Here is a 9,031-nt window from a genome sequence, read left to right on the forward strand (position 1 = left end):
TATTTATAGAATCCCAAAAGTGACCATGGATTGGAGGATTTAATTGCCACCTCTCCAACCACACTGGTCTAAACCAACAGTCTATCAATTCTCTCCTCCTCCAGAAAGGAATGCAAAACAATCATTATTTACATGAAAAGTGTGTGAGAAACTCCATTACAAAAATGTAAACATCAGAAGGCTTAGAAGAACTTTAGAAGAACAGGGCGACAATGCTGGAAAGCACTGAGTACCGATTCAGTCACTTAAAGTTTTCTACACTGTGTACAAATACGAAGTGTATCCAAGCACACAGTGAATATGCCTATGTAGCATCTAGTGCATTGATGCAAAATCACTAATGCAGTCCAGTGAGATGATAATAATACATTGTGTAGGACACTAGAGGAAGGTGGACAGAAAATAAGTAATGCTGAGGCAGGATGGACCAGCTCTCAGATCCTCACATATATTTAGACATCCAATTCCCATTCATTTTGGTGGAGGTTGGGAATCTGCATGCCTAGGAATACCTGTGCTCAGGATGGTTATCTTCAAATGTATGCATTTTATGCTGCTCTAAAGACTCCAGGTCAGACCTCCTAAATGCTTATGTGAGTGTTGCCACATTATATTACAGTACAAGCTGGCTTGTACTGAGCATTAATCCAGTTATAAATAAGAAACCCAGCCCAGTTCCATAAACCGGCCCCTGAGCTAACTGACAGGGGCTTCATCCAATAACATCCTTCCTAAGGTGCAAGCATTTCACTGGTTCAGGACCTGGGGGGCATAAAGATCAGACCAATGGGCTGTCTAGACCTGGGTGTTTTGAATTGCCTATAAAAGTAAGCTCTGAACAATAAAACACACTATTTGCTGATGACCAACGGAGGTTTGTCGGGTGTGACTGTCTCTGACGCTTGACTGCCGCAGTAACATGTGAGCAGTCTCAAGGTGGACTACTTCACTGAACTGGCTACTATAAGTAGTTAATTTACATTGTGGTTTGATCTTTTCCCACATCTTCAAAACCATATTTGAAGTGATTGTAAGAATACAAAGGCATTGCTGTATGTGAAAAAACTGAGTGGAGATTTCTCCACAAGAAAACAGTTCTATTGTGGCTTTTAATTTTCACAAATAGAAGCCACGCAGGGAAATCTGCAATTGTGAAATCCTTCTCATTTCTACAACTTTTCTTATAGTTGTGTTTATGGATTATGTTAACTTATGGGGTACTGTTTTAAAGATGAATTATTCAAAAGCAAAGGTTCTCTATATCTATTTCTGAAATCATCTTCATCTTTGGGAATAGAGGTTTTCTTCTCTCCCTGGAGGCATAGGGTTTTATTATTTTTCTCTCTTTCTTTGTTCAAACTTCTCATAGGATTAGCTACTTCAACATCTGCTTACTTTAGCATGGAGGCTTTTGCTCGGTATCTACAATTTGAACACTTTCATCTCCTTATACTTTTATGTGTTATGGGGGGAAAAAAAGAGTCTGATGTATCAGTTATATCCTTCTTTATAGCTTTTTAAGAGGATTTCAGCCTAAAACTAAAGGCATCTCCTCATCCCTCTCATCTGGGACTTGGCTTCTTCTTCATTGACTTTGGTAGTTTTATGTTGTTTCTTTATGTGTTTGCACTTTTTTCCTGTTCTCTCACTCGAGGGAGGATTGAAGCACTGAAAGAGTTAAGATTTCGCCTGGGGCCTGCTAATGGTCACGTGACCCTGGCCGGGCTCGGTAGCTCGCGGGTCCGAGCTGCGGCTGCTGGGCTGAGTCGGGAGCGGCTAGGATCTCATCAGCCAGCACACCGGGGGCCGATGGCTTTTCCTCGCCCTGCCCGGGGGTTGTGGGCGAATTTCAACGGTTTCAATTTTGGCCTAGCCGGCCCCGGCCTCGAGCTGCTTTTGGGGCCTGACGGACTCTGGCTCGGCCCGGGCTGGCAGCGGGGGCTGGGCTTAGTAGCAGTAAGGTGTTAGCAATCGTAACCAGGCCCGGCCCGGCCTCGGCCCCGCGGCCTCCCCTCCTGCTGCCCGGCAGCTGATGGAGGGGAAAGGGGGCGGGAGGGCCGGCCCCGCGGGAGGGGCCGCCCGGCCCGGTCAGGCCCTGGTTGAGATGAGCGCTGGCCGGCCCTGTTACTTTGCTAATCAGAAATTGTGAAAAATGCATGTATTTTATGATTGGCTTTTCGCAAATATTAAAATGAATATTATATGTGTTGTGTTAGAAAGTAATGCTGTATTAATTCTCTTAAGTAGTGTGTTAAATATAGTTTTAGGTTATAAAAATGTTAAAATAGAAACTATGCTATGTAGAATACTTTTTTAAAGAAAGGACTCGCAGCGAGATAGCAGCCACAGGACACCTAAATCTTTCAGAGAAAAAGAATTTATTGCCCTCTTATCAGAAGAAATGAACTTCTTCCCGCTTCGAAGGTGCTGTTAGGATTCAGAGGAAAAAGTTGAGGATGACCAGACAGAATGCTGTATTTGAATAGAATTTATGCATCATGTATGCAGTGTATGAATATGCAATAGGCTATTGCTTTTAAGGGCTAATCCTTTGAATCCTTTGTTAATGGGGGTCCTTTTTCGGGCTTGTGCTGCCCAGAAAAAGGTACCCGGACGTCCGTAACTCTTTGTCTCTATTGTCTCATATTGTCCTAATTCAAATTGTCCAAATTATTATTACTCTAATTGTATTACTATTTTTATAACCATTTTATTACTATTAAACTTTTAAAATTTTAAAAACAAGTGATTGGCATTTTTCACAAAATGAGAGATTTCTTGGGATTTTTCGTTTTGTTACATGGGTATTCACAGAGGTGTATCAGCTTTCTCTTTGCATTACTTCTGTGAGTGCTTCTCATGCAAAACCATCACATTGATAGAGAAAATCTGAATATTTAAATTCCCTCTCCTACACTGTAGGCTATAGAGAGTAAAAATATGGTTAAAAATATGGTTTGTATTTAACATTTGTTCCTATCAACTCAGCCTGCTACAGGGAGAGAGATGACAAGTCTTTTTCTTTCCCACCCTAAGAAAGACAAGGTGAAGAGCTGATATAATCAGGCTCTATTTTCTCCTGTTCTTAGTAGCTCCTCTCTTCTTTTTTTCTCTACAGTCCTTCATTAAATAGACCAATTACAGAAACAGGTCATGGTTTCAGCTACTGGCATCCTTTAATACTACAATTAAACAGTTAACCATATAGATATTCTGCATACAATGTAAGTTCTCTTGCGCTCTGATGATTGAATATGAATCTGGGTTCATTTTCTAAAGAGAATAGCAGTTCCTCTAATACATTTATATTAATTAATTGTTTTTCTCCTTTAATGTTCCTTTTTTTTTATGCTTGTCTCCTGTAGGCTGAAAATTTTCCAGCTGTGGCCTTTTAAATTAAAGATATCTTCCCAATTATAAAGACACTATTATTTATTTGTTCCTTCCTTTTTATAAACATATGCATTACAAGTCTCCAAAATAATCTATGTTATGTTAAAACTGGACTACATATAGCCTAGAAGTACCTGCACTAAAAATCAGTTTGTATGTGGGGATGGCACCAAACCAGTCTTAAAAACTAAGAGCAGGAGAAATGACTTATCTAGTTAGCCTCCTCAACCTTGGTTTTACTAACATTTGATTGTGTTGCACAAGTATTTTTGGGGGTTGAGTCTTTTGCTGCTGCTTTATTTTGAAAATGTTAACTGTCTAAAGAGAGAAGCAAGCAAAACAAATGTAGTTGAAGCAGTTTATAAAGATGAGTCAATAGGTTATGTCTGTAATGTTTTATTTGCACAACACCCTGTTCTAACAGGGACCAAACAACAATGCTGTTCTTTGCATTAAAATAATTGCATGTAAACATGCAAAATTACTGTGGTAAACTTTTGCATTGAAATAGATTCAACCAACATTTTGATGATGTTTTTATGTATGGAATACTGCATAGAAATTTGGGGTTGATCCAACTTCTTGATTTTTTCAACTTTATTTCAAGTGAAGTATTTAGTTATATAGAAGGTATTTGAATGGAATAGATGACTTCCTGTTTTATATACCCCTAGCAGGAATTACAGGTTAAAGCATTCTGATTTTGTGATCCCATTTCCAGTAGAGAGATATAAAAATGTTGTAATTTAACTCCAGAGTAAAGGCCTAGGAATTTTGTTTGGGGTTTTTTTTTTTCTTCAGATTATGAGAAGTAGGACTCATACAGAAGGTAAACTGGTTCTTTCAACAGCTGAATGTTTTATACTGGAAAAACTGAATCCACAAAGGTTTATGGACAAAAACCCCTGCTCAGAACTTGGTTGAGGACAGATAGTAGCACACACTTACTTAACTTGTTATTAATTTCTGAAGATTGACATGGCCATTCTCATGGGGCCTCTTTATATCTCTGGGTACTAGAATATCATCAAATGCATTTAAAAATGAACCTTATTTCTGCTGTCATTTTGCAAATAGGTTACAACTCTTATATTTTTAGCAGAGATTCTCATGCTGTTGAAGTAAGCAGAAACAACTGTGTTCTGGTCATACTTCACAGTGACTTTATGCCAGTATAATGTCAGTGCTATGGAATTACAGTATGGTACTATAAATGGAATTATGCTTTTTGAAGTTTGAGTTACCTCTAAAGGTTCTAAATTAATTTTATTACCAAACCAACAACAACAACAAAACTATACATAAGGCATGCTATAAATACATTATAGACCAGGATGAATGGGCATGTTGAAATATGTTGGACTTTGATGATCCTTGTGGGTCCTTGACAATTCAGGATATTCTATGATTCTATAATAACACAAGTATCTTTCAAAGCATGAATAGACTAGTAGTATACTAACTTTAGTGTGTGTTATACTCACACATGTACTTAGCCTAACATATGTGCAGTAATTGGAAAAAGCTGCAAACTGGAAGTAGTAAAATATAGAAAACTATGTACTAGACAGGTATCCACTTTGCTTGTGCAAAGTCTGACTTCTCTGGTTTCTTTGCATATAGGAAATTTCTTTGCATATTCTTTTCAGTAAGAGTTGTGTCTGTGGATCCGGTGTGCAGCTGGCTTCTTGGGAGCATCCTCTTAATAGCATCCTCTAGCCTTTAATTTGTAACAATGCTGCAGCTCTAAACCAGTTTGCTCTCTCAGTGATTTAACTGCAAATTTTCTGACCAGGTAAAAGTCAGTTGTTGTAACTCCCACTGAAGTCTGCTTCCGCATAATGTCAGGGAGAATTTTACCATTGATTTTCAATGAGAACAATTACTGTTGCACTTATTCCAAATATACATTAGCAGCAGAGAGCAGAAGTTTACCCATTTGGTAAATATGCCTACTTTTACTAGAACAAATGCCTTGTGCATTATCTGTTTCACACAAATCAGGGTGTTAATATTTGGGATAGCTCCAAAGTAATTGTAAATTACAATGCAATATATTGATGCTGCTTTGAAATTGTGTAGGTATTGACCAATGCTCTTGCAAATAACATGTAAGCTCTTAAAAATATCCTAAAGTTCTTATTCTTCTAGCATTTGCAATCTATTTGCAAAGGCTTTTTCTTTCTGTTTTTTTTAAATTCTTTTCTCTTTCCATGCACAGGTGTGGAAGGGGCTAACAGCGGGCCTGTTAGCTAAAGGAGCGAGAAGAAGCTGAGAAGTAAGAAGAAACTGATAAGGAGCTCTCTCCAAGGCTGTAGCCAAGGAAACCGAGGGAAGAAAGATAGAAGAACTTTGCAGCTGGATGAAACATTTTTAGAAAGTTAATTAAGTCACCATAACTTCTCACCAATAGTATTATGTTGATTTATTGTGGCCAATAGTAAAGATAGAAGAAGGATAAACAATTGGAAAGTGTATAAAAAGCAGCCATATTCAATAATAAAGTGTTGCCAACTGAGACTGCTTGTGGTCTCTGCTTTATGTCGTGACCGCCTCGACAGCGACATTTGGTGATCCCCGACGTGATAAGAAGCCGGTGGGGGCCCATACGAGGTCCTAGCAACTGGCAACCGTGACCCACTGGGACGTAGTGGGGGAGGCGGCGTTGGTGTAGCTGAGAGTGGCAGGTGGAAGCCACAGGGAGGTCCGGACCTGATTTTCTCCTATCAAGACACCTGGAAGAAGGTGAGCCACCAACTAGTAAGAATGGGACATAATTTAACTAAAGAGGAAGAAAATGTTCTGGCTACATGGAAAGTTTTGTTAAGAAATAAGGGAATTAATACGTCAGACTATGCCCTTCGAAATATACTGCTGTGGGCTAAATCTCAGAATTTTGGCACTGATCCCCACACAGCTTTTAGTGTTAAGGCATGGAAAAAAGTCGGGGACAGACTGTGGGAAGTCATCCGAAAGGGAGATAAAACGGTTGTCGATCTAGCAGTTACTTGGGAATCGCTCTTTGAGGCATTAAAGGAATGGAAAACAGAGCGAGAACAAGCAGAGCGGGATGCGGACGAAGAGTTGGGGCTGATAACAGAACCTGATGGGGGGGATGAGGCAGAGGGGGCCTCTGATGGGGAACTTGAAGAAAGTCCGGGTGCCATGCAAGTTACCTGGCAAGCTGCCAAAGCTTCCGGGAAAGCTGCCAGAGCTTCTGGGCAAGCTGCCAAAGCTTCCAGGAAGGCTGCCAAAACTTCTGGGCAACCTGCAGTAGCATCCTCTTATCAGACCCCTAAACCTCTCTATCTCACACCTGCACAGCAGCTCGCAATGGTGCCTGTATATACTACACCGCTACGCCACTTAGCTGAAATGTCTTTAGCAGAGAGACAAACCCAGCCATCTGCCCCCCCGCTTCCCTCCGCTCTAGTCCAGCCGTCCGCCCCCCCGCTCCTGTCTGAGCAGTTTGAACAACCTGCGAGGCCGTATCCTCCGTTACCTGACAGTGACAGCAGCAGCGAAGCAAGTGATGAGTCACCTGCAGTAACACCTGAGTTGGGGCAAGGAGCTCTGGTCTCTTTACCGCCTAAGAGCTCTAGCCTTGCTGCCCCATGGACTTTGCCTCCATGTCAAGTAACTGTGGTTCCTCGACACCCTCAGGAGTTTTGGGAATTTGTTAGGAGGAAAGCAGTTGAAGAAAAGAATTGGGACACCATAGAAAGGTTAGGTGCTCCAAGAGTACCTCAGGAGAACAGTGCCAATGCAAATGTTGCTTGTGATAACCCTATGGCTTTTCCAGTCTTTAAAGCAGCTCCTGGAGCAGGGCAGGATGACAGTCATCACGTCTTTGCCTGGAGGGTTGTGCAAGACCTCCAATCGAAAGTGGCTCAGTATGGTATTAATTCCTCAGAGGTAATGCAATTAATACGTGTAATTAATGCAGATTTGCTTGCACCTTACAACATCGCGCATCTTGCTACAATTCTGTTCCAGCCAGTACAATACAGTGTATTTCAAGAAACTTGGAGGCGAGCGGCTGAATGCACCGCTTTAACAAACATGCAGTTGCCTCAACATGACCCTCGTCATGCTGTGGGTGTTGATGCCCTACTGGGCACTGGGCCTTTTGCCAATCCAGATTTACAGGCAAGGTGGGATCCTTCGATTTTGGCACAAGCTCAACAAATTGGCATGAGTGCCTTAACTAAAACAATGGAAATGGCAGCTCCAAAACAGAAATATGTCACTATACAGCAAGGGACGAGAGAACCATTTTTGCAATTTGCAGAAAAACTTGCTGCAGCTATTGAGAAACAGGTAGAAGATGAAACTTTGCGAGACAAATTGTGCATACAATTGGCTAAAGAAAATGCAAACCCAGATTGCAGAAAGATTATTGATACTTTACCTGGGGAACCCACCTTGTCTGAAATGGTTACTGCTTGCTTAAAAGTTGGTTCAGTCGAGCATAAAATGGCAGCTCTTGCTGCAGTGCTAAGACTTTCAGCAAAATGTTATAATTGTGGACAACAAGGGCATGTAAGATCACAGTGTACCACAGTGTCAAATGTCCGGAAAACAACATTTAAGCCAAGTGCAAGCAGCGATGTTGTGTGCAATCGCTGTGCTAAACTTGGGCACTATGCTAAACAGTGCAGGAGTAAATATCATGCAAATGGTCAGCTATTGCCGGGAAACCCAAAGAGGAGTGCAAAGGGGCGCGTGGGGAAACAAATACCCCAACATCAACAACTACCACAACAGCAAATGCGGGCCTTCCCAGCACTGCAAAGCTACCCATTTGCGAGCAATACTCAGGGGCAACAAGCGGGTCCGCAGGGATTGATATACCCACCGCTGACACAGTAACCATTGTGACAAAAGAAATATGTAAAGTGCCCCTTGATGCCTATGGTCCAATAGGACGGGGATTGAGTGCATTTTTAATAGGGAGGTCAAGTACTACACTTAGAGGTATTCATGTGCATCTAGGGCTTATTGATGCTGATTATTTAGGACAGATTCATGCCATGGTATCCATCGATGACCCTCCTGTCACTATTCAGAAAGGAACCTGCATTGCTCAAATTGTACCTTTTGTGAGTTTTGTTCCAAATACAGTGGACCGAAGTGGCAGCGCAGGAAGTTTTGGATCAACAGGAGTACCTCAAGTGTTCTGGACTGAGAAAGTAACGGAGAGCCGTCCAGAAAAGACATGCATCCTCACTGCCAGTGGATGTCATCCAGGAACTATATCAGTAACGGGTTTGATTGACACTGGAGCAGATGTCACAATACTCTCGCGACTTTGCTGGCCTCAATCGTGGCCTCTCACTCATGCAAGTTTTGGACTCCTGGGGTTGGGTGGTGCTACAACAGGTGGCCTGTCAGCCATTGTAATTAATGTGAAACATCCTGATGGCCAACAAGCTAACATCAGACCCTATGTTGCCGATGCTCCTCAGAGTTTATGGGGACGAGATTGCTTATCTCAATGGGGTGTCAAAATTACTACGGATTTTTAATGGGGGCCACTGTGATGCAGGGCAATGAACGTCCAGTTGTAGCCCTGACATGGTTGACAGATAAGCCTGTCTGGGTTGGCCAGTGGCCCCTTACTACTGAAAAGCTTACT

At 41.7% G+C, this 9,031-nt stretch overlaps 1 long non-coding RNA gene across 1 annotated transcript; it reads left to right on the forward strand.

Annotated features, from left to right (window-relative positions):
- The first annotated feature begins 1,844 nt into the window (after positions 1-1,844).
- LOC129047007 (uncharacterized) lies at positions 1,845-5,913 on the forward strand. Its single transcript, XR_008508931.1, has 3 exons — positions 1,845-2,509; positions 3,119-3,224; positions 5,615-5,913. It is a non-coding gene; the product is annotated as an uncharacterized LOC129047007 (long non-coding RNA).
- Positions 5,914-9,031: the final 3,118 nt, after the last annotated feature.

This window comes from Molothrus ater, chromosome W, assembly GCF_012460135.2.
Source record: "Molothrus ater isolate BHLD 08-10-18 breed brown headed cowbird chromosome W, BPBGC_Mater_1.1, whole genome shotgun sequence".
Lineage (NCBI taxonomy): Eukaryota > Metazoa > Chordata > Aves > Passeriformes > Icteridae > Molothrus > Molothrus ater.